The 22618-nt window shown below is 36.6% G+C and overlaps 1 protein-coding gene across 1 annotated transcript in view; it reads right to left on the bottom strand.

Moving 5' to 3' along the window:
* The window catches only part of LOC131062017 (uncharacterized protein YNL011C), a 255936-nt gene that overhangs the window by 153385 nt on the left and 79933 nt on the right, over window positions 1–22618 (bottom strand). The window lies entirely within an intron of this gene.

Below are 22618 nucleotides of genomic sequence, written 5' to 3'. Positions count from 1 at the left end.
GCGGACTGGAGTGCGGACTGAAGTGCAGACAATGTTGTTGATAATGTGCAGATAACTAAGTGCGGATTTTTGTCAGGATTTTCATCCAGACAGGGATCGAATATCCCCTGAGAGCATTTTGTAAGGATTTTTGTCCGGATTTTCATCCGGATTTTCATCCAGACAGAGATCGATTTTCCACTGGGAGTATTTTAAAGAGTTTTGAGTTAGGATTTTCATCCAAACTGAGGTCGAAATTCCACCAGGGAGGTTTTTTCCAAGTTAAGTGAGTTTGGAGAGTGGATTTTTCAATCCCGACTGCCATCGAATTTCCCCTAGGGGTGATTTTTCACAAGTAGAGTGGATTTTTGTTTGGATTTTTGTCCAAACTCACATCGATTTTCCCCTGGGAGGTTTTTTGTCTTCATTTTGATGAAGTTATGCATGGATTTTTATCCAAGCATGGGTCGAATTTCCCTTATAGGGCAAATTTTGGCATTTTAATGATTTTTGAAGGGATTTTTCAATACCAACCTATATCGATTTTCCCTTGGAGGCTTATTTTGGGTTTAATTAGCAATATTTTAATAAATAAGCCCCATTTAATTGCTTTTAAATAATTATTGATGATTATTTAAAATTTAAAAGCGAAATTTAATAACTTGCAAATAATCATTTAATGTTCGAACCTTCTAGAAGCATGTTAGGTTTTTACCAAGCAAGTATTTAAGCAAGTGTTTTATCCCACATTGCTTGTGTGGTGAAAGTGAGAGGTAAAAGCAAGTATATGAGAGGAGTTTCCAACATTATTTTATTATTAAATTTACCAGGTGTCTCCATGAAAAGTGAAGTGTTGGGTTGAGGATTCTTTCCTCCATTTTTTCCAGCTTGGTTGTTCCAACCTCCATTGGTGCAAATCTGAGCTGCCATTGAAGACATTTTCAGAATTTTGGAATGGTGCCATAGCTGGGAAAATTTCGATTTTTGGGAGTGTTTTGTGCCGTTGTTTGGGGTGATTTTCTTCATGCTTGGTGGCTACCATTATTTTCAGATTTTGTTGGGCGCCATTGCTAGGAGTGATTTGACCTCCATTGTTGGCTGGGAACACATTTTCAGAATTATTCTTCATTGCCTAGCTCATCCACACTAAGGCGATTTTGGTTAAGGGCTGTTTGGAGGAGTTTTCAGTGCATTTTCAAGGGCTACCATTGTTGTTACAGTCTGAAACTCCATAGTTGCAGGTTGTCTTCAGACTGATTTTCATTTCCAGCCACTTGCCAACTTGGAAAATTTCACTTGGGCGTCATTTCTTATGAGTTTTTTGGGCATTTGGTGGAGCTTCAATTGCTGATCTAAGTCTGAAACTCCATTTTCGGATTTGTCTTCAAACTTAGATATTGTTTACCAGCCCTTTGTTTGTGCCCAGATTTGACAAACTTCACTTTTGGAAGGTGAAATTCATCAAATACAGGTGTTTCCTATGACTGCAACAAGTTTAAATGACTGATTTATTAAAGTTGCAGGTTGTCTTCAGACATTGGGCAGCCATTGTTGGACCTTGGAAGGGTGTCTTCAAACTTTAAGAACTAAAAATCAGACTTTTCCACACCCTTTTCCAAGCATTTTCAGAATTGTGGTATACTTCCAGGCACCATTTTTGACATTTTTCTGAGTATACCAGGTTGTCTTCAAACTGAAACTTCATTTCCAGCCACATAGTTGTGCCCAGATGTGACCATTTCTGAGTTTTGAAGGTCAAAATAATTCAAATACAAGCATGTGACATGGCTGTGACCACTTCCAACCATTGATATTCATCATTTTTAGTGTGTCTTCAGACTTTTTTGGAGCCATTTTCAGACTTTCAGAGGGTGTATTCAGACTTAAGAATCAGAAAATCAGACTTCAGTACACCATTTTCTGAGTATTTTCAGACATTGGAGGGCGTATTCAGACTTTGTGCTCAGAAAATCAGACTTTTATTACAACTTTGATATAAAAAATCAGTCACTTTCTGAGTGTTTTCAAACCTCCAAGTAATATTTCCAGACCTGGACATTCATTTTCGGGCTCCAAGTACTTGATTTTCTGAGTTTACATGGGTGTCCTCAGATTTAGCAATTATGATCAGACTTATCCTAAGTCTAAAAATCGGTTTTTCTTAAGGAAAATCTTCCAGACTTTAATCCAGACCTTCATATTTTCCAGAATTGGTGTTACAATTTTCTAAGATTACCTATCACATGTTGGGACAAATGTCAAGAACAAAGTCCTAATGGTGTCCAGATTTCCACTCCATGGAATGGTGATCCAGTCAACACAAGATTTTCAAGGACAATGAGTCCAAATGAGGGTCGGATTTCCACTGTAGGGTGGAATTACAAAGGAAGGAAGTTGTCCAGATAGGCATCAAATTTCCACCAAGTGAAGAATGGACAAGGATGATGCGTATGGTTTTGAGGAATGATCAGTCCATATGCGGATGAATTTCCCACCAAGGTTGAAGTTAAGTTTATCATACTAGTGTTTGATTCAATGCTTATTCGTTTTGCAGGATTGTTACGAGGAAAGGAAGTACGATGATCAAGGCTTGAGGTGAAGGAGGATGCACACAATGCGGATGAGGAAGATCAATACTTCGAAGATTGGATGGGGATTTCCGGATAGAGATTCCAGAAGGTAAAGATGAGGACTAGATCAAATCATGAAGAAGATTTAACTTTGATGGCGAACAAATGAAGGAAAGCAAGTTCAAGAAATGAACACAAAGGATTTTACATCAAGAAATCCAGAACTACATCAAGGAATTTCAATATCAAAGTGCGTCAAGGAAGGAAATATTTCAGGATACCAAGATTGGGAGATTTTCCAAACATAAGGAGGGAACAGTTCATGGAATTCCTAGACGTAAGGATGGAATGCAAAGTATCATAAAGGATTCCAAACATTGTGAAGATGAAGAATGTACAAGGCAAATTGGTTAAGTGTATAAGGCAAGCTGAGGTGGCATCCTAATCGCCATTCGTTCAATCAAAGGGTACCAAGTCAACATTCATTCAAGGAGGGAATAGGTGACACATGGCGCTACATCAAATATTATTTTATCTTACCTACCCTCGTTTCTTATTGGCCAATGTAATGGTGGTTGTACAAACCCTAATTAGGGTTTTATCTTGTAATCTCAGCCGTTGATCTTGGATCAATCTTGGCCATCCAATTTGTAAGAGACTCTATATATGCCCCCTTGTCTCTCATTTGTAAGGGAGAGTTTTTGTAGAATTGTTGGTATATGCTACAACTACTTGAATCCTAATCATTGTTCAATTGTTGATGATTTTGCTCTTCAAGTGTTGTATTTGCATTCATGGTTCTCAATTCCTCCAAGTTAGATTAGAATTTAGATTAGAATTTATTTTCATGTATGTTAGATTGAGTGGAAGATTTGTTGAATTCATTTGTGTGGAATCATTAATCCATACCACTAGCCTCTTGCCACTGGTAAGTGCGCCTTGTGTGGTCAACTGGAATTTAAGTAAGCATGACTTCAACTATTACTCGTCTGTTGACAAACATCAACTTGGATGGTGTCCACGTTGGATGGTAATAGCCTGAAAAATCTTTAAGTATACCTTAGACGATTGCACTAAGCTTGTGTCAATACCTGATTGTGAGACCTTGCTTGGTTTGATTCCACTAAATCCATTCATCATTTCCTACATTCCTAGGTTTAGAATAGATTTCCTGAACCCTATTCCCTTTGCTCATTTTTTTAGTAAGAATTAAGTAAGGAGCTTCATTGCCAAATCCTAAGTTATCAACATACTTATCCTAATCCATGATAAGATTTAGCATTCATGTACAATGTAAGTCCCCTTGTGATTCCAGCATTATCACATCAAAGCACTGAACTTATCCACAAGTCAAGACCTGACATTTCGTAACCTTGGAGTTGTCTCATTTGATTGCAAAGCATAGCATAGCATATGAGAGACTTTGTTCAAAAGAGGATAAGATATCTTGGTATTTTATTCTGTGTTCGCATGTGCATAAAAACACATCAACAAGACCCTAAATGAATAAATTATTATTATTAATTAATATAATAATTACCAATGAATGATTATTTAAATTTCATTAATTAAATATTATTTATGATTTAAATATTATATATTATCAACATAATTTATATATTTAATAATAAATAATAATACAATTAAAATACAAAGAGGATATAAATAATACAATTAAAGAAGATATTATATATTAGCAATAAGTATGACAGTCATATATAATATCATATATAGTGGCATGCAGAATTTAATAGTAATATTAATACATGGATATTAATATAAAATATTAATAGTAATATTTATAGACAGCAATACGTATGACAGTCATATATAATATCATATATAGTGGTGCCTTTACAATCATTAGATAGACTAATAATTAGTGTCTAGGCAATGGTAGTGTTAATAAATATAATAGATAATATTATTTGATTCATATATGTTTTCGCTTATCAATGAATATAACTTAAATATAGCAATTAAATTATTAATTAATAAATGTTTATTTATTAATTTAATATAGTTAATTCGAATATGAAATAAATGTAACAATTATTATTAATTAATTAATCAATGTTTATTTAATATTATTATCAATTAATTAATATTCATTTATTAATATCTGAAACTATTGATTAATATTTATTAATGAAATAATAATAATCAATACACCAATTGTGAAAAGGCATAGAGTCAACAATTCAGGTTAATATTAGCGATCATAATTGTGAAACAAAGAGATCATACGTCTCCATCTAAAAGAATAACGGAGCACCAAAGCAATCACTTTATATAACAAAGATTAATTAAAAGGTAATAAGGAAAAGGCACGTTACATTAAAAAGTCACAACCTTTCTATGAAAGGTTATATGAAGGATATAAAACGGAGAAGAATAATTCGAGGTTGGAGGAAAAAAAAGGAGGTTATATTAGATTTACTTAAGAAACAAGCAAGCAACGGTAAGGGGGAGAAAGGAGGAAGGACTACTACGTGGTGGGAGAAAAGTTCTCGAGGCTACAGCAGCAGGTAAGTAAGGAGGGAATATATTATTTTATATGTTAATAAATATGAAGGGTAGACACGTTATTACATAGGTAAATGAATATAAATTAAATACTTAATACATATGTTAGTGAACATAGCGATGAACAAGTTTAATACATATGTTAGTAGATGTAGTAATGAACAATTAGGTATTATATATATTAATGAATATGAATGATGAACACGATTATTACATATGTGGATGAATATAAAATAAATACTTTAGTATATAGGTTAGTGAATATAGTAATGAACGGTTTATTACATATGTTAGTGAATATAGTAATGAACGGTTTATTACATATGTGAATATAGTAATGAACAAATTAATACATATGTAATGAATGATTTTTCTTAGATGTTAATAAATGTATAAACATAAGTAATAAATGCATATCAATGAATAGTAGGAATATATGTAAAGAAATAAATGTGAATATTAGATAATGAATATTTTTATGAATATATGTTAGGGAATACATGTTAAATCAGGAATATGTAAATATGGATTGTGGAATGGAATATAGTAATAAATTATAAAATGTAATATAAATGTGATTACATGATGGAGGCTGTACGGAGGAAACTCCCTTAGTCTAATGGAGGGATTATGATAATCCCTAGGGCAGTATTTATACTGAACACTGATATGCATATGTATGGCTTGGTTGATTAAACTCAACCAAGAAGAGACGGATCTGGCCGGTCCCCTCTGAGAACTTGGATGATGGAGGCATCACCCAAGGCAAGGAATAGACAAGGGTCTTCCTTGGATGGCTTGGGTGTAAGAGGTTACACCCAAGACAAGATTCGAACTCATCTTCGATTTCCTAGAGGGCTTGGGACCAAGGGGTTCCAAGAAGGCGAGCTTCACGACCGCCTAAGGACATACTTTCGTATGGCATTCGTATCCTTTTTATTAAATCAAAATTATGATTATGTTAATTAAATATTAAAAAAAGATTGCAAATTAAAAATGGTTTATATATATATTTTTATGTTGTATTCTAACAATCTGTTTTGTAGGCCAAAGATCCCAAACTAGTAGGGACATTACAGTCCATGTCTCAACATGGTATCAGAGCCAGGTCCAAGATAGGAGCCCCAAACACACGAGAGGTGTGGTTTAAGGGGGGGCGTTGGTGTTGGAAATAAGCCACACCCGGACCGACGATGGACTGGTCCAAGAGGGGCCAGTAGCTCAGTGGTAGAGCACTCCAGCAGCGTATGGAAGGTTCTAGGTTCGAGTCCTAGCTAGTCCATGTCTCAACACTTTTCCACAAGCAAGTTCAATCTGGCTAAGAATTTTGTTGAATCGTCTACTGGTTGGACTTCTATAATAGCTTTCTTCTACATCCTTTCTAGCAACCAATCTGGTACTGTTGGTTGTTCAATGCCATCATCTTCTTCATTTACCTCATTTCCTTCATTTCTTTCATCTTCTCCATCTCCTTCATATTCTCCATTTCTGCTAAGTGCAAAAATCGTTCCCTCCTGAAAATCTTGTTCCAAGATATCAACTTCAATATTTTCCAATTCCTCGTCCATTACCGTCACTAGATTATCATACCTAGAGCGGACTTGGCCATTGGATAAGGAATCGTCAACTATCTAAGGTGGACTTTAGCTGGAACTAAGCATTCTTGGTTGAAACTCCATGCTTGGCCATTTTCCATCAAAATTCCTAACAATGAACTCTCCTGGCCTAACACTTCTTCTAACTCAAAAACTACCCAAAATCCCGAAAAAAAGAAAAAAAGCAACTTTCTATTTTTAGAAAAAGCAGAACGAAAAAGAAGGCTCCTGGATTGGCCCCAAAATAACAAAAATTAAAAAGCAAAAAGCAAAACAGAAACTTTCCTACAAAATAGGAGGTTGTCAGAATTGAACCTATAAAATTGTGTTTTCACTCCTTTGACCCATCTAAGCACATCGGTAGCATCAGGACGTTCATTTGATCATTCTTTCTTCCTATTGATTTGATGACTCCAAATTTTGAAAAACTTGATTCATTTGCAAAGGTGAGAGACCAAAGACAAAACCTTAAGATGCCAAAACACTACCCTAAATGCGAAAACAAGGGGGTCCCCATTTGCAATTGGGTGATGTGTGATTGTCACAACAGGCCTGTTGCCCTATTTTTTAAACTTCCAAAATTTAAACTTTTGCATTCAAGGTAATGTCATATGAATTCTTAATGTCTGTCTCTGGAAGAACCCAAGATCTGTATGCATATTTCATTTCAAGTTCGTCAACCTTGAAATGAGTCGATCAAAACACAAATATGGATGAATCTTGGAAATTACAAAGTACTGACCAAAATCACTTCATGAACACGCATTAGAGATCATTTTGAGTTATAAATCCAGTTTTAATCTGAACCCAATTGATGGTTTGAGAGATTTTAATACTTTAGTTTTTTACGCCTCATATACGAAAAACCCTAAAATTTCCTTTTCCGGACTTCGTCATGTAAAAAGTCTTTTGAGGTTCTACTCATTGTATCCTCATTTGTCACCAATTTAAATTTCAAGGTTAAATTCTTTGTCAATTGAAACTTATGGCAGTTTGAAAAGTTAAACTTTTGCAACTCACCTATGCCCCAATGCTCCAAAGTTCTAACTTTTCAATTTGAAAGGTAAAATTTCTAACTTTTGTACCCAATGCTCCAATGTTCTAACTTTTGCATTTGAAAGTTGAAATTTCTAACTTTATGCTCAGTTATTCCAAGAATCTAACTTGCGAACTTTTGTAACTGCTTTGAGACTATTTAAAGGCTTCTTGTTCACACAAGGTAACTCATAGCTGTGAGCACCACGAATATTTTCAAATAGACAATATTTGAAGGAGATAGTGATTGTCGAGATATGGACAACCATCAAATCATGAAGAAATGAGGAGTTTTGTCAAAATTAAGGCTACAGGCCTGCCCCAAAACAGGAGCTTTGGAATAGCATAAAAACATCCATCAAAGCATAATCATAATGTTATTGTAACAAATGCCCTGCTATACATGCATGCAAATGTGGAATCACAAACAAAACACCTGAATTGTTTTACAGAATGGCTCAAATAGATGTCATCTCATGGAATATAACGAATGTGTTTGTGCAAATGTGGAAACAGAGAGTAATGTCCTGCCAAGAAACCCTAAAGGATTCAACTATAACTCTCGAAAAGAGTGCAAATAATTATTTTTTTAAACATTAATAAACTTAGCAACACCAAAACATCAAACATAATACCTGAATATAACATCATAACATGCTATATCAACCATCCAAGTAAGCCACTAAAAGTCAACCAAGGTCAAACTGGGTTAAAAAGAGTATGATCAGGGAAGGGGTACTACATCGACACACAGCACGCGATTTGTTTGACAAAATGCTTCTCAGAGATTTCAACTCATAAAGTGCAATGATAGTTGGATATATGAAGCATGGCAACGCAGAGGTATTACTCTAGTTGGTTCAAGAAATGTAATAAAGCCAAACAATATCACCGATGCTTTTGTTTTATGTGCTCGCTCTCCTGGCAGACTAGTGCACAAGGAAGAATAAGAAAATCATGCAGCCACCAATGTCCTTGATTCTGCTTCTGAGCGTCTTGTTTATCTGGTTTCAATGAGCCTATGATTGGTAGAGTAATGATGATGTTAGTACACTGTTCATCTATTATTAAGGGCGTATATATCATAGCAGTTATAAAAGATGGGCGTGTTGTGGAAATGGAAAGCCATGGTGAGCTAAAGGACGAACATAATGGAGGAGCATATTTTTCTCCAATAACTTTGCAGGATAATGACATTCAACAAATGGTACAAGTAATGCCAAATGTAAAGAACAAGAAATGAGATATGGATGTAAAAGCATAGACAAGGCATTTGAACAGTTGTAACTGAAACCATCGTAGAAATGTAAACTCTTGAATAAAATGATTAGAGGACAACCACAATGCAAAAGTTGTTGAAAATGGCTTTACAAGTTTCAAAGAAAATTCAATTCACAAGTGTGAAGACAAGATTTGCAATCTTAGCTGCCATCCTCTCTGCCTATGCAAAAAAAGGAAGCTTCAAATGATACAAATTGTGGAATCATTCACAAAGTAGCTGAATTGCTTGACAAAATACCCCAAACAGAGGTCATCACATCAAATGCTAACTGCATGGTTACGCACAACGATAGTTTGTTTGAAAAGGCACAAGAAAATTTAAAGAAGCGCAATTGGCAAGTGTAAGGTTGATTCCATAATGTCTGCCAGCATCATCTTCGCCTATACTAAAATGGAGACTAAACCAGCATATTGGCCTTCATCAAAGTGTAAAAGATAGAAGACTTTGATCGAAATTTGCTATTACTAATGCTCTATCATATATGAATGTGATAGGTGGAAACATACTTTATTCTCTTAAAAGTACAGTTACTATGTGACTCTCCCGATTCATGATGCTCAAAATTCCCAGTCTTCATATTTGGCAGATTTTTCTGTAGGTAAAAATGAGATCTCAATATTATCAGGAGACGAAAGAGATTGTGAGTAATATGATGTTTGACGGAGATACAAATGCGGTGCTTGTATGGACATATTTTCTTGGTGTCTGTAGATCATCATCCACAAACATGGGAGATCCATACAAAGCTGGAGAAATCAGCAAGGAAAATGAAGGCAGCAAGGCACTTTTCCAGATTCAAGGTATTAACTTAATGTTATGAAAGAGAATGAAAAAGAAATTTTTATCGACTACTGCAAAAAGTTAGCAATCACATTTGGTTGGTTAAATAACGCAAATGCTCTTTTGGAGATTATTAGTGATACTAAGTGAAACAATCTGAAAGATAGGACTGTGCACACTATATTAATGAAGTGGCAATCATAATTGCATAACCTAAAAGTAGTCTATGCCAGATGTTGGAGTCGTGCTGCCCTGGTCTCACCAATTTGTCCGTAATAGATTTGTTGAAATGGCGTTGGAAATTTTCGAGCAAATGAAATTGTCACGCGGAAGTAGATTGAACAACCTCTGCCACATGCATGCGAAACGTGGAATCAAAGACATGGAATCATAGGCAGTGAACCTGAATTGTTTGCCAAAATGCCTCAAAGAAATGTGATCAAGTTCAATGCAATAATAGCAAGAGTTGCAGAAAATTGGTTTCTGTCAGATATTAAAATTGGAAATGTTCTGTTAAAATATGCACGCAAATTTTAGGAATACAGATAACAATTAAGTGTTCGACAGGATGCTTCAAGAGATGTCATCTTAAAGATAGGATTACAATGGTGATTTCAAACTCAAAATCTGCAGCTGTTCCTTACATTTTCTCTATGTCTTTGGATTAAGATAAGGAAGTTAAAAATGAAGCTGTGAATTGGCATTTAAGTATCCACCAGAGCATTAGAAAACAGATATTTTTGTTACAAGTTGCAACTCAGGAAACTTCTACCGAAGGTGTCAGTCAATACAAGTGCAGAATTGTGACTTTGCAGCAGTCCAACTTATTTGAATGTTTAAATTGTCTCTATGTAATTAAGTCAAAGTTAGAATTTTGACTATTCTTGCGTAAAAGTCAGGTAGTTTCTAACTTTATTAAAGTTTATCTTTAATTGTTCCAAATTGTACAAATAACTACCTTGCTCAAACTATGTTGGTTACAAATACGAAACAGGTAGTTATGGCACAAAGAGTCGATAAATATGAGACTCAGAGAATTGTAAAGGGACTTTTTTATTTAGAAGGGGCAAAACTCTACAGAAATTGTTAGAGAATCTTGTATTGAATTTTGATTTTATATTAAGTATAAAAAGGTTTATGAGATTGTATAATCTCACAAAGATAATAAAGAATGCATTTGAGTTCGTATGTAGCACCGTTTGGAGGTAGACCTTGATTTTGATCCATCTTCTGATCTTCTTCTTGAAACTGCTGGTCCTCCTCTTGTTCTTGATCTTGAAATAGAGGATTTTGAAAAAAATTATCTGTTCCCTAGCACGTCCTCTTGATTGAATAATTTGTATCTATCTGCTATGTCAGAACTTGGTGAAGCCTCCCGCCTTCCAAATTTCGATCTACAAGGAGTCCCCAACTCGCAATGTCTTCATTCTCTTGGAGCTGATCTTGGAATTCTTTGAAGTCTTTCGAGTGAAAAGGAATTGATGCGATCCAACATGACCTATCTAGGATCAATTCGGACCTGTTGTAATTCTTGAGCAAGTAGATCCCTTTAAATTTGTGCATCGATTCTTGCAGCTATCTCTTCTTCTTTGTCTAGCACAAATGAAACTCCAATGTATTGCAGTGCACTTGTTTTCACTTCCCAAGCAAGGTTGTTCAAACTAGATATGATATTTCTTTCGTCTCCCAAGTTCTGCTGCTGGAACTCAAGTTCGTCTAGGTCAAACTCATTGCTTCTATCAAGATCAGGCAGCACCACTGTGACTCATACTAGACTTTGAAATCTTCAACTGACTCAATTTCTTCTCTGCTGATTGGTAGACTGGTTCTCACGATCAACTATTTCAGCGTGACTACTTTGGTTTCTCCAAGCAAGAGTGTTGAACTGTGAAATGATATCTCTTTGTTCACCTTGAATAAGTTCTTCAGGCAACACCATTTCGGAACATAATATTCAAAAATAATTGCAAGGCCCTCCTTCTAGTGCCAAAAGATGTTGAGCGCGAAGGAGGGACAAAAAATCTTGGATAACTCCTTGCGAATATCAATTGATATGATCTGCAGTTTAGCTGTTCACGGCTTGATAATGATCAGCCCTCCTTCTAGAACCAAAGATGTTGATGTGTGTTTTATGCACATGCAAGCATCAGAATAAAATACCAAAGTACTTTACCCTCTCTTGAACAAAATCACCTCAGATTCCAAGGTTTCTACAGTCAGGTCTTGACGAGTGGGTAACTCAATGGTCGATGCGAATTGTTGTTTTCACTTGGGGACTTACACAATTGTTTGAATTAACTTCTCTTATCATCAATGTGGAATGGGTATGCTGATAACTTAGGATTCGGCAATGTAGTTCTTGACTTAATTCTAGCAACACTCTAAAAAAATAGCAAAAGGGAATAGGGTTCAGGAAATCTATTCTAAGCCTAGGAATTTAGGAAATGATGGACAAATTTAGTGGAATCAAACTAGGCAAGGTCTCACCATCAAGTCGAACAAATTGACACAAGCTTAGTGCAATCATTTAAGGTGTATTTCATAGATTTTCAAATTACTACCATCAAACATTGAGACCATCAGAGTTGATGCATAACAATGGACGTATGATAATCAAGTTAAGCTTGCATAAATTTCCAGTTGACTACACACAGTGCACTTACAATCAACAAGAGGCTAGTGGTATGGATTAATAGATTCCACACAAATATACTCAACAATTCTTTCATTCAATCTAAAACACATTGAAAGCAAATTCTAATCTCACTTGGAGGAATTGAGGACCTTGAATAAACAACACTTGAAAAACAAAATCACCATCAAGTCGAACAATGATTTATATTCAAAAGCTGCGGCATTTACCAACAATTCTACAAAGTCTCTTACAAATGACAGGCAATGAGGTATATATAGAGTCTCATACAAAATGGATAGCCAAGATTAAAACTAAATCAAGGGCCAACATCTTGCCAACAAAGCCCTAAAGTTGCCCTAATTAGGGTTTACATAAAAAATAGTGCCACCAACATTTGGCCCAATAGGAAGATACCTAGTCACCAAATAGGGAATCTTCTAGAAGATTTTGTCTTGCATCTCTCTCTCTCTCTCTCTCTCCTAGCATACTCCAAGAATCTAACCAATACAAAATCTAACTCTTCCATGGAAATGTTGGGTAAGGTATCCTACTATAAATCAATCACATCCAATGCATCTGAGCAAGCATCCAAAGTGTTCTCCCAATCTAGCATGAGCTTCTGCGAATTATGAACATAAATCAACAATGAGACCAAATCATCTATCTGACTCTTCTTCAAAGAGTCCAACTGATTGAAGTACATGAATTTCATTTTGTCTCTCAATTCTGCTAAGTGTAACCCACTGGCTTCACTGACATCAGCTCCCAATAATTCCTCAATTGAGGCAAGGATCTTTAACTAAATATCACGAATAGATCCTTCCATCTCTGCACAACTCTTTTGTGTGCTCTCATAAGTTGATTTCTTCATGGCTAATGAACAATACTAGCCATGGAAATCGTATCTATCGCCATTGTGCACAATATTCTCTCTGATCAATGTGGACATAGAAATCTTCTTGAAAGTTCTGAGACGTGGAATAGTCTTCTCCTGAATGGGTCAGAATTCCACCCAAACTCCCTCCAAATACTATATCCTGAATATAAGCCCTGTTGTCGTGTCAAAAGCCTGGACAAAGTAAGGAAATCATATGCCTATCTCTTCGTATCCTCTATCCATTTCTCCACTTCTGAGAATGTATCTCTCGTTGCCTCATAATGTGTATGTAGTCCATGATCAACTGCGATAGGGGAAATAAGGGTGGGATTCTCACGCCTTATCCCTGCAATGTACTCTCTAAGTTTGATCTTCTCTACTTCGTACTTCTCTCTTTTCTCTATCGCTCGGTCCAATCTCAAACTGATTGCCTTGAGGGTATCACCAACCTCCTAAAATTCCTGCTCTTTTGTAGTACGGCGAAGGGCAACTGAAAAAATCTAGAAATCCATGGGAGTACCAATGTCCGTCGTCACATCTCCAATAGGAACAGCTACCTGCACAATCCGCATCCATATCTCATCTCTAGCTATGTGTGACAAAATTTCAGCTTTCCTAGGTTCTTTCTCCTAGTTGCTTCTAGCTAAGTAGTCATCAATATCATCAATAGGCTGTGCCTCAACCATCTTCTTAGTTTTTGTTGGCAGTGGGCTAGCATCCATTGCGGGGATTCGCGACATGGTTTAACAACCTCCTGTGGATTCTATAAGTCTAGTGGTTGTATTGGGCATTGACGGGTCGATCGTTTGGTGCAATGGCAACCCTAGCTTGTAACAAGTGATATTCGAGCTTGGTTACAGGTTCAAATCACGCAACCCGTAGTGAGTGACGCTGGGAGGGGGATTGTTGGCAGTGGGCCAGTGTCCCTTGCGGGGATTCACGACATGGGTTAACAACCTCCAGTGGATTCTATAAATCTAGTGGTTGTATCGAGCATTGACAAGTCGATCTTTTGGTGCAACGGCAACCCTAGCTTGTAACACTTTTCTCCATACTCTTCATTAGCAAATCAGGAATAGCTTCCATCTCCATACCATCATCGACACACATCTCTCGATCAACCTCTCTCAATGCCGAGATAACATCATCATCATCATTAGGATTATCCCTGGTCAAATCATATACATTCTTTCGCAAATTAACCTCCAAAAGGACAATAGGGGATCACAGCTAATCATCATTCTCATTAGGTGGAGCAGATATAGTTGTAGCATGTAAATCCTGAACATTTTCTGGTAATATCACTGTGTTGGAACATTGCTCAATCTCCCTGATCTGTTCTGGCACTTCAACTTCCTTAATTGATGAGACACTGAGGGGTGGTGAAGGAATGATAGGTGAAGGAGTGATAGCCTTTTGCTTCTTCTTCTTGACCTCCTCAATCTTCTTCCCTCTAGCCTTGACACGAAAAATGTCTGAGAATACCCTTCCAAAGTCAACAATGGCTGCCAAAAATCTGAAGACAGCCTATAACTGTGTAAATTAGTCCTTTAAATCATGTTGCAATCACTCAAAATGCAAAATACATGATAAAAATCAATTTCTCAAGGCAAACATGGATAAATCTGAGCATGTATGTAGGATTGGAAATGAAAGTTAAGTCTGAAGACAAGTCTGAAAATGGAGTTTTCAGACCTGCCAGCACCCTTAGGAATGAAGATAAACTCAGAAAATGGCCCCGGAATGAAGCAAAAATGCTTCCCAAATAAAATTGCATAGGTTCACAAGTGGCACGAAATGATGACTTTCTGAAGACAGCCGCCTACCAATGGAGTTTCAGACCTGTAACAGCATGCAAATGGTCTCAAAATTCTTCCAAATGCTAATCATCCAAGTTGGAATTAGCTGGGCAATGAAGAATGAAGTCTGACAAATAATTACCAGCCAACAATGGAGGCCACATAAGTCTGAAAAATTGTGCAAATCAGGTCTGACAATAATTATCAGCAAGTTCCCAACAATGGCGCCACCACCCAAAGAGATACAATCACCAAAATGAAGTAAAAACCTCCCAAAACAAAAATCACCTAACTCCAAAAATGGCGCCACCTTTCCAAAATCACCAAAGTCTGAAAATGATGCTTCAAACACACTCAAATGGCAGCCAAAGAAAATCTCCTTGGCTGGGAATGGAGGAAAAATGAACAATAAAAGTAAAACCAATCTTAAGCCCAATGTGTCAACTTGACATTTTGCCAAAATTCGCCAGCTGTAGGAAAAATCGCCTAAGTAAGCACACACTTGGCAAATATAATAGTATTATAATGTTGGCCTCCTCTTTTAAACTTGCTTTTGCCTTGAGTTTTCACCACACAAGCAGTGTGTGATAAAACATTTGCTCTTTTACACACTTGTGAGGAAAATCGACTTGCCTAGGGAAATAATTAATTTTTAATTTTAAATTCCAAGTCATTTATTAATTGTTAATTGTTTTTATTTTTTAAATAATCATCAACATCATTAAAAACAATTAAATTTGGGTCACGTCATTAAAAAAAATTAAAATTTATCTAGAATTGGACCCATGGGGAAAATCGATCCCTATTTGGATAAAAAATCCAAATAAAAATAATTAAATTTTCAAAAAAATGCACATGGGGAAATTCGGCCCATGTCTGGATAAAAATCCGAACAAAATTCCATCATAAATTGCACAAAATTGCCTTCAAGGGAAAATCGACCCAAGCTGGGAGTCAAAACCTCGACTAAAAATCATCACTTTGGCCAAAAAAACACTCTGGGGGAAAATCGACCCCAATTTGGATAGCAACCCGGACTTAAAAAATCTTAAATTTGCACTTGGTGGAAATTCGCACCAAGTCTGGAATCACTATCCGCACTAAAACCCACAAAAAGTCGTCATGAAAAGCTCTGGTAGAAAATCTATAGTCATCAGGAATCCTCACTTAAGTTATCCACACTTCCTAGGGGAAATTCGAAGGTAGTCAGGAAATTCCCAACAGTTAGACAAAATTTAATCATCCTGGTGGAAAATCGCCCCTAGTCTGAATTTTCAATGGGGGAAAAATAAGGCATGTCTGGATTACAAGGGAAAATCCATGTCCAGTCTGGATTTTGAGTGGGGAAAATCATGGGTAGTCGGGAATATGAGGGGAAAAGCACCTCTAGTATGGAATTTTGACCTTTTGACTCCTAGATTATGGATTTTCATCCGGAAAAAAGATGATTTTTTCCACTCAAAATCACTAGGAAACTTCAAAACTCAATAAAACTCATCTGGACTTAGGCAAATTCACTAAAACTTTGAGCGAAAAACAAGGAAACCTATCAGGATAAGGTACAAAATCAACTTGAATAGCTTCCTAAGAGTGATAAAACAACTCCAAAAGGCCCTAAAATATCTTAGCACTTAAAAATCACTGACGTAGACGTTCAAAAACACGTTAACACTCAAAAGGTCTACACTTAGACAAAATTAGGATCATTTAAAATCTCAACTTTACATGCTTGATCCTATAACTTCAAAAACCCTAAACGACAATTAGGCATGATCAAAATATCTGAGACTCAGGCACGGGAAATCAAAATTGCCCACTATGCTGCCAAAACCTTAAACTAACCAATGCGGAAAGCACGAAAGAGGGGGGTCCCCGTTCTCAATGGAGCGAAGTGTGAAAAGGTCACAACATGTATTAAATTGAGCAGTAATAAGCTTTACAGTAAGGCCAACCACAAGGCCGAATTGATGTAATGACAATGGCATCACACATGATGCAAATACACAACCAATGAAGAATATCGAACTTCTTCTCAAGTCGATCTCTTTGAACAAAATATCAATCTGCTACATATATGAATTGAACTCCTGCTAATGTATGATATCGTCCTCCTTATATACGCATAAGGTGAAACATGGATGCATAAATCCAACCAAGATTCACTATATACTGAATTTACATTCTCAACATGTTTGAAGTAACATTGACACTTCAAGTAACTTAGAGCAGAAATTAAAGCACTTGAGATGATACTTGCTCAAACAAGGAACTATTGTGCATTCCACAACAAGCCAATTTAATAATTGCAAGTTTGCAGCAGAAATTTGTGGTTTCTATGCCGTGACCATATGAATAAGATGATCATGTACATTCATCCCCACATACAATGGCACCTTTCATGACTCACGATGATTCTCTTAATCGCAGCTAGAGAAATATTGGACGGTGGCTCTAAAGATTCGAATCCTGTCAAAGATTGCTCAAAACTCTATATTGATCTGCGATGACTTCAAGTAGACTGCAAACAATAATGCCCAAGGAATAGAGCCCACTTTCAGTGATAATGATAGGTATAACTTTGGTGCGATGTCCATACTAAGGTCACCTAGTATAGTGGCGGCTCTATGAATAGCAATACCCACATTATCCTACCAATCATCGATAGCTTGAACCTGAAGCAGCATCTCCAAAATATATAACACCTTAAACCCTGAAATCCTCCCACAGATTGAAGACATATGTCTTTCAAATTGAACTTCAGGAGAATCTGCTTAATCTGATTGGATCTCTAGAACCTGCGACCTATGGTTTCAAAATCCTGCCAAGTGTATAGCTTGCACCAGGAATGATCGGCACTACTTTATTGGAGAATTAATATTTCCAGCTAGTCACGAATAGCGTTGCAAAGGATAGACTCTATGTGTGATAGGAAATCTACAGGGCCTTTCCCGGTTTTCGTACCCGCTCTAATACCATGTTGTTTTGTTAGATCAGATTGATAGCAATTAAACAAATTAACACAATGAATAAGGAGAACACCAAAATACCCTAGGAAACCTTCATCTTGAAGGTGAAAAACCCAGCAAGAAAATCTCTGTATATATTTAGTAAATCTGAGTATAGCTTTACAATCTCGCTTCACTTCTTGAAGCTGTATGAAAGAGACAATTCACCCTATGATCTGAACCTCTGTAGAATTCACGAACTGTCACAGGAATCTCTTCGGTCTGCCACAGAATTTCTTCGGTTTGCCATAGTCTGTCACAGAAGGTATTCCCTCTGTCAAGGGATGTATTCACTATGCAAAGGAATTCGCTTGGTGAAGAATGAATTCACTACCCAAGGAATGAATTCACTGAGGAGAGTATTCGCTTTGCTGGAAGTATTCACTTGCTTGTTGTGTGTGTTGAATAGGTGGTTATGAGTGGAGATTCGATCTCCCTTAAATACATTGCAAATGACCCTTCACCAAGGGTCGGCTTTCTCCTAAACAGCAGGTTACAATACATAGAGGTGGTGGACATCCAAGTCGGCCATTCACAAGATAATTGATTACAATTAATACAATATGCAAACTGCATATGATACATTATGTTTCACATGAAGGTATATAACTCGGACCCATAGTTGTCCAAGTCGGCCATGCAAGATATAAATCACATTTATATAAAAAAGTCGGCTTACATAACAAGTATTTTATATTTTGATTTTGCGCCTTTAATTGACTAAGGCCGATAGGCCAAATAGTCATTTATTTGCTAGGTCGGCCTTACAAGGAATCTGACCTAGCTACAAACATTAACACTTAGCTGCCAATCTTTGAGAGTCTGGAGTTAAAGTTTTTGGGTGGTCATCAAAGTCAATCAAAGAGTCAGTCATCAAAACAGTGTTTGGACAGTGCTTAGAAGGCCCAGAGGACGAAGAACACAATTGATTTGGGTCAATTTGGACAACTTTTTGTTTTTGTAAAGTTAGCTTTTTTTTTCCCTATTTTTTAGGAAGTTTCATTTTTGGCACTTTGGGCATGATCCCCGAAATGGCTATTTTTAGAAAGTTTTTCCTAATTTTTAGGGATCCTTGCTTTTTCTATTTTTGGAAACAAAGAAAAGTTTCTGAATGGAGAAGGTTATGTCTCAGGCCAGCACAAATTCCACCATGATGGAAAAGACAATGTCTTAGGCAATGGCAAAGTCCGCCTAGACAAATCATCCAATTGGCTTGACCATGTATCAAGTTCGCCATGAAGAGAAATGACAATGTCTTGTGCCATCCCACAAGTTGAAAATGGCTCGCCAAAGAGTGAAGACCGCCCAACACAAAGCAAGTTTGGCATGAAACATGGCAAAGTCCATCAAGAGAAGTTAGCAAGATGGCACGTCAAGGTACCAAGTCCGCCTTGACACTTAGAGGAAATTGGCATGACAAGTGATCAAGTCCGCCAAAGCAAGGAGAAGGAATGGCCTAAGGCCACATAAAGTCCGCCATGGTCATAGATGTAATGTCCTAACATATGGTAAAGTCCGAACTAGGCAAAGGTTTGACCAAGTTTGAAAGTCAAAAAGAAAATTTGCCTAAATACCTAGATATTTTTTTCAAAAATTCGCCCAACACAGAGAGAAATTTTCTAAAAAACTTACACGCATAAGTGTGAAGTGGTGCCAAGAGCAGAATTAGAAACTTTCTTTCGAAGTCTTTTGAGAGGATTAAGTTGCCATTTCAAGGAGGATGAGAAGAAGGCTAGGTTCGATGAATCTACTCAAGAATGTAAAGATGCTAAAATGATCAAATTCTTCAACCTTATATCAATTTCGACTTGTCACTTTCATTTTCATTCTTTCTCAGGTTCGAAAGTGAAAGGTTTTTCTCTCCCAAGGTCAAGGAAGATTTTTGAAGATAAAAAGTGAATTTTCTGAGTAAAGGAAGGAATTAGTCAAGAATTTTCAGAAGTGAAGGGCAGATTTTTTTGACCAAAATCAGTCAAAAGTATAAACTTTAAAAGTTCAAATCTGAGTTATTGACTGATTTCTTTCATTCTTTTTCTGTCCTAAACACTTATTTTCATGAATTTTACCAAGTCTTGGGCAGATTTCTTCCATTTTTTTACAGTCTGATTTTCACAGAAATTTAATCTTATGACAGGCTAAAGGTCAAAAATTAGGACAAAAGAGTCCAAAACCAAGGTCAAAATTTTGAATACAAAGAAAAGATAGTAATCAAATGCTCAAGGCCGATAGGCCACTTATGCATTTGATTTCATCGATAGGAGTAATCCGACCGAAGCTACAAATCATTAACAAATATAGATATGCCAATAATTAATAATTTTGTTCTTATCACAATCCTTAGTTCTTTGAACCCAATTGTGAGTGAATTCTTGAATTACACACTCCTTAAAGAATGGAATCTTTAATTATCAATGTCAATATAATTATTAATCTGCAATAGCTATTCTACTCTATGACAATTGATACTAGAATTCCTTCTTAATTCTGTGTGCTACTACATATGTTGCACTGAAAACGACCCCCTGGTTGATCTTCACGCTATTTATGAGACGTATAAACTTCAGTCTCGGCATCCAACATCCTTAACTCTGCTTGGAAACTTCTGACTGTGTGCCTCCTATGAGTTACGGTGAGCCTAGATCTGTCCTCGGTCTGATAAGGTTAATGTGCTATATCTTTTTTGGGGGAATTGATCCTCCAATCTGGAGTATAGTTTTCTGCTCATCTGCCTTTTTCCTCTTCCTCACAATGAAATGTTTGCCTATATATATGGACGTAGCTCATCCAATGTGTCCCTTCATGCAGAGGCAAGTTTAATCACATCCTTATGGAACTGATGTGTCTATTCATGTGAAGTTGTGTTTTATTATAATCACCTCTTTGTTAACTGTTTACTTAGTAACCCTCAAACGGGACTAATTATGGGATTCGAAGACCGCACTAGTATTATGATAGCCTAAACTTATCGGCCTCCTCTCGAGTATGTAAACTGTGTGTTCTAATTGTCTGATCGATCCTCTTCAACCTGAACCAAGCTGATGCACACTATCACGGTGATATGCTGCACTCCAAAGTTCTCATTTGGTCGGGGATATCTGGAAATGGTAATGCAGGCCATCGTTGGGGCTTTGCCACTTTCCTAATTACTATATTCTGTAATGTATCAGTGTTCTTTGTTATACAAGTTCTGTTTAGAACATATTGTCAAAGATTAATGTCAAGAAAGTGACAACAGGTGTAAATGAATTTACCTCAAATGAATTTGAAGAATGTTGTTAAAAGCATGGAATAAATAGACAATCTTCAGCTGCCAGAATTACACAGCAAAATATAGTTGAGAGAAAGAACAGTCCAAGAAATGGCTACAGTTATGTAAAATAAATCAAAGATAACTGATACTTTTTGAAGGGATGTGGTTCACACAACAGTCTACATTTTGAGTTGTGCACAAATTAGAGTAAACGATAACAAAACGTCATACAATTTATGGAAAAGGAAACCTGCAACAGTTAGATTGTTCAATTTTTTTGGAAGCACATTTTACATAAGGAGAGATGAAGAAGATCTAAGCCAATTTGATGTTAGAGTTGATAAAGGAATATTCCTTCGCTACTGCACAAGAAATAAATATTACAAATGCTACAACAAAAAGTTACATGATCATTGAAAGTGCAAATGTGGAACTTGATGAAGGAAGACAATGCGAAGAAGTCCAAGAAGATATTCCTTAAACCGAGGATGCAAAGAAGCAGAAATAGAGGAGGAAGCTGGGAAAGAGATGATTGACCAAGAAAATCCTAAGACACCATCAAGAGCACCACCTAAGATTCCATCTATATTTGTCCAAAGGAATCATCGAGAAGACTTGATCATCGGCGACAAAGATACATAGATTCAGATGAGGAGGAGATATGCTAATACAACTGAACATGCATATTTTTGCTTGCTTTCCAAAGTTGAAAAAATAGAACTTTTCTTAAGCGAGTCAAAATATTCCAGCAATAGGTACGCCACCATGTCATTCAGTCAAAAGATCCTCGTCCAAAAATGGACGACCACTATCTCGCTCATTAATGGCATACGCAATGAATTTGGCGATGACGGCTTCTAATTCTCCTACGGAGACACTTGGCACACTTTCTATCCGGAACTCCATCAAAGTGATTTCTTCTTCGCTCTTGGATAGAAAATTTTCCCATTTTGCTACCATTTCCTGTGTCTTCTGCATAGTGTTGGAAAAGGAAGAAACATTTTCAAAGTGGTCCTTTGAAAACAATCCCACAAAGAAGAACTCATGCATTTGAGTCCTTAGGAAATTCACAGTCGCTCTGTCCTCATCCAGCCTTTTTGCAAACAAGGCCTCAACTGCGTTGATGATTTCCTCTTGCACCCTCCTAATTGAGTCTTTTAAAGCTAAAGACTCCATGCTAAATCTCTCAAATACCTCCCTTCCAATGCTGACGACACAAAACCACTACGGGAAGACATAAATTTCATTTTCCTGAATCACCTTCCCATCAATCAACATCTTCTTT

This window comes from Cryptomeria japonica, chromosome 2 (assembly GCF_030272615.1).
Source record: "Cryptomeria japonica chromosome 2, Sugi_1.0, whole genome shotgun sequence".
Classification (NCBI taxonomy): Eukaryota; Viridiplantae; Streptophyta; class Pinopsida; order Cupressales; family Cupressaceae; genus Cryptomeria; species Cryptomeria japonica.
The sequence above is the reverse complement of the archived record's forward strand: the minus strand, read 5'-3'. Positions and strand labels throughout refer to the sequence as shown.